The 4,687-nt window shown below is 38.8% G+C and overlaps 1 pseudogene; it reads right to left on the bottom strand.

Annotated features, from left to right (window-relative positions):
• Positions 1-306: 306 nt before the first annotated feature.
• Positions 307-707, bottom strand: LOC114621059 (annotated as a pseudogene).
• Between the last annotated feature and the right edge of the window lie 3,980 nt (positions 708-4,687).

The following is a 4,687-nucleotide window of genomic DNA, read 5'->3' as shown; positions in this document are numbered from 1 at the left end:
AACTCAAAGGTAAAGTGATTATGGAAGAAAACATGGTTAATAAGAGGCAGGGCTGTATTTTCTGTGTTGTTTTCATGTTGACATACATAGAGTCCTGCTTGGCAGCTGTAGCTTTCTTCTACACACACCACACACACAGTCTTTTAAAAAATATCTTCTAGACCTTCAGAATACATCCCAACACTCTCTTTGTCGTGGAGCCACTATCTTGCCCTTGTGTTTCACAATCATCCTTTCAGCCAGCCCATAGGTGATCTCGGCTTTTTTTTTTTTTTTTTTGTAGACTAAGCCTTGATTTTTATTACTTAAAAAAATGCACATTTATTTTGCTTTCTGACTCTGAGCTTGTGCCTTCAACACTATCACAACGATTTTCTGCTCCTCAATAAGGAAAGCCCGCTTGATCCTGTCTCGGACACACTTGGCACACATGGAGCCACCGTAGGCCCTGCTGACATGTTTCTTTGTCTTAGACAATCTCATAAGGACTTTGGGTCTCACAGCACGAACCCCTCGCAGTCTGCCTGGGCACACACCACATGCGGATTTGGGTGCCTTCCCAACCTTCTTGGTGTAAAGGTAAACAATCCTGTTGCCAGGGGTTCGAGACAGCCTGGTTTTGTTAGAGGCTGTGTTGTAGGAAAGCCTACGACGGTATGTCAAACGCTGGACCATCTTGAGCACCTTCCACTCTAAGCACCGTCCCGGAAGAGGGTGATCTCGGCTTTTGACCTTGAGTCTTTCCCCAGTTTTCACTCTTCTCTCATCCTGGCCTCCATAGAATTCCCCACATCTTCTGGTAGTCGCTTCAACCATGAGATGATTTTTCTCCAGATGGAGGCCTGCAAACTCTCTGAGTACTTTCAGTCATTTCTCAAGCATCAATTTTCATCAAAAACTTCTTAATTATTCAAGTTAAGAACATCATGCCTGTGGTGGTTGGAATGAGAATGGCCCTTATAGGCTTTGATGTTGGAATATTTGGTCCCTAGGTGGTAGTGGTGTTTGGATAAATTTAAGAGGTACAGGCTTGTGGAGGAAATATGTCCAGGGGGTGGGATGGGTGGGAAAGGGGAGACTTTGTAGTTTCAAAGTCTCACGCTATTCCCAGTTTGTTCTTACACAGCTTTGTATTTATAACTCAGATGTGAGCCCTCAGCTTCTGCTCCTGTTGCTAACCATTGCTCCATCATCAGGGACTCGAACCCTCTAGAGCCACGTGACTCAATATAAACTCTTTTTTCTATAGGTTGTGTTGGTCTTGGTGTTTTATCATAGCAGTAGTACCAGAGCTAATCCACTACCATTGCACAAAAACATTCCAAGTATTTTTAATATAGTATTTGTATTCATTTATTGAGAATTTCATACAGTATATTTTGATAACATTTACCCACACTCCTCCCCCAACTCCTCCCAGATCTACCTATCTCTCTCCAACCCTCCCAACTTAGTGACATTTGTATGTATGTATGTACATATGTATGTATGTATGTATGTATGTATGTATGTAGTCTCTCGCCAGATCTAATTTATACTGCCTATAAATTCACAAGTGTGGGGTCATTCACTGAAACATGGACAGCTCATGAGAGGCCACATCCCTGAAGAAAGCTGACTCTTTCCCTTAACAATCATCAACTGCTGATAGCTCTCAGCTAGGGGTAGCACCTTGTGAGCTCTTCTCCCATCCACACTAGAGTGCTAATTGGATTCATCTTGTGCATGTCTTGCATGAGCTACTACAGCTGCTATGAGTTCATGAGAACAACAGTCCTGTGTTGTTCCAAAGAAACTACTTCATAACAGTTCTGCCCAATCTCTATCTCCTAGAAAAAAGCTTCCTTCACTTTCTTTTGTGATATTCCCAGCGCCTCACATGCTCCCACTTGGGGCTGAAAACATCACTATCACTTATTCTTTGCACATTGACTAGAGCTGAAACAGTTGTGAGTTTCCATGTTAACTGTCTGTTTCTGGAAGTTCTCGATCTTTCTGATGTATGACCAACATCTAAGCAATAGAGAACCCAAGGGATCAGACGTGCCTGTGCAAATACCTCATTTCTTCAGAGTCTTCTTGGACAGGTTAAGGCCAGAGTTCTCATTGCTTATCTTGACTCCATGGTTTATCAACACCTTCCAGACAAGCTTGTCACTTATATAAAGAAAAGTCTTTTATGTAAGAGAGAATTCTGATATATCTGGAGCCAGCAGGTGATTTCTTATTTCACTGTTTTCTATGAAGTATTATCTTACACTCCAGTTTCTCTAAAGAAAAGCCATATTTCATAGCATCCTATGAACACCCAATATCTCAGTTCCTACAAACCATTAAAATATACCAGGCATTTACTTCTTCTTTAAGCCAAAACTTTCTAATATCAAAGGCACCATATTTTGTGTCAAAATTTTTGTTCAGAATTTGGATTTGGCAGTAGAGTTATTATATACACTATTAACTATGTGGTTCCTAATGTCTAATCCTTTGCATATTTTATAGATAGGAAAAAGCCTTGTTCCTAACGACTCCAAACTACAAAAAAATGGTTGTGTACCTTAACCAGTTAGTTAAACTGAAGAAGTGAGGAGAAGATAGGCGGCTCACCTACTTACACCACTCAAATTTGAAGATAACTAACAATCCTGCTGTCTTTGCTCTGGGAGGCATAAAGGGCAAAACCAACCAAATCTCAACAGAATCAGGAACCCTTCTAATTCAAATACGTTTTGATTTTTCCCAGAATCTGCTTTGACACGTGACAAATAACAAAAGAAGCCATAGGACATAGTGAAAATATCTAGGCAAGTTTGGTGGATATCTGCTGTTTGTTTTCTGTGTCCTACATCCTTATTTTAGACAATACATGAGGATGCTGGCCATGTTGTTCATTACCACATGCATAGGAAATGACCTGCTTGAACTAGCTAATCAGAGTATCCGCTCCTTCTGGACACAGATTTGTCCTGTTGCGAACATACAATCTAAATAAACACAGAGCCCATATGACAGAGTGATATGGACCCTGTGGGATGAGGGGTGGGGTGTCTTTCTGAAATGCTAGATAAGAGGGGAGACTTGATGTTGGTGGGACTGGTGACCATTTTCTCAGATGAAAGGAGAGAAACATCTCAGACATAAACTCTCACTGAAGAAAGTATACAAAAAAGCTAGAACAAAGGAAATTGTTATCATTTGACTTTCCAGATCTGACTAAGGCCAAAGTCAGCCTGATTCTCTAGACTTCTTAATTATATGAGCCAAATGAATTTCTCTCATCTATATTAAACGGCTAGTACAATTTGGAATTTCTTTCTCTTTTGACCAAAAGTGGCCCAACTTCTGAATCAGAATTCCACATTAATATTTCCTCAATCACCTGAAATCTTATTTGCTAACAACTAAAATTCATTTTTAAAATCATGACCTGATATTCTAGAACGGTGATTCTCAATCTGTGGCTCACGACCCCCACAGGGATCACATGTCAGATATTGACATTACAATTCATAACAGTAGTGAAACTGTAGTCATGAAGTAGCAATGAAAATAATTTCATGGTTGGGGATCACTAGAACATGAAGAACTGTATTAAATGGCAACAGCATTAGGAAGGTTGAAAACTACCGCTGTAGAACAATGAAGAAAATTCAAATATGCTTAACTTCATGTCGTTACCTGTCTTTTCTTCCTTCTTTCCCATTTCTTTCTTTCTTCCCTGTAACCATCTTTTTTTTTCCCTAAAAAATAGTAATTAGCTGTAGCTACTGTTTCAGAAGGTAAATGTTACCAACAGACACTCAATGTCAAGAGTTACAACTTCAAATTTTATGACTATTTTTCAGTCATTAAGAAAGCTAAATAAAGTAGTATCTATTCCCAAATGATCTATTATTTGGTTAACACATTTTTTTTTTCTAGAAGATGAATCCATTTTGTGGGTTTTTGTTTTGTTTTGTTTTGTTTGTTTTGTTTTGTTTTGTTTTGATTTGGGTTTTGCTTTTTTAGTTTTTGCTTTTTTGGTTTTTATTTGTTTGTTTTTGGCCTACTCTGTACTTGCAAATTATACTTCTGACAAAACTGTAGCCTATATGCCAATTTGTTCTTATTATCTCAATGTAAAATGAATACTACATACATGTACATATGCATTACCTATACATAGACACACATATGCATATACTAACACATACTACTTACACACATATTGTCTACACACATACACACAAGCTTCCAACACACATTCACACAGTGCTCACATACACATGCACACATGCTTCCTACACACATACACACATGCATACATACTACCCACACACATATACACACTACTTAAAGACATAAGCACACATGAAAATATACTGCCTGCACTTGTACACACATGCATATGACATTTACATACATACACACATGCATACACATGCACACACTGTCTACACACACACACACACACACACACACACACACACCCCTAACACACACACTGCTTTTCCTCTGGGAGTAGGCGCTCAGCAAATGGTAGTTATTTTTATATTATCACTATCACATTACTTTCACCGACTATTTTTAGCTTCTGGAAGGGGAATGGCATAAAAAGGTATTCTTACTCAGTCTTTAAGAATAGCTAAGGAAAATAGGACATTGCTAAGTAAGCAAGAACATTTGAGTCTCTGTCTCATGCCTACAT

The sequence above is a fragment of the Grammomys surdaster genome, unplaced genomic scaffold (assembly GCF_004785775.1).
Source record: "Grammomys surdaster isolate TR1022 unplaced genomic scaffold, NIH_TR_1.0 171, whole genome shotgun sequence".
In the NCBI taxonomy this organism is placed as follows: Eukaryota; Metazoa; Chordata; class Mammalia; order Rodentia; family Muridae; genus Grammomys; species Grammomys surdaster.
This window is presented reverse-complemented; position numbering and strand designations above follow the sequence as displayed.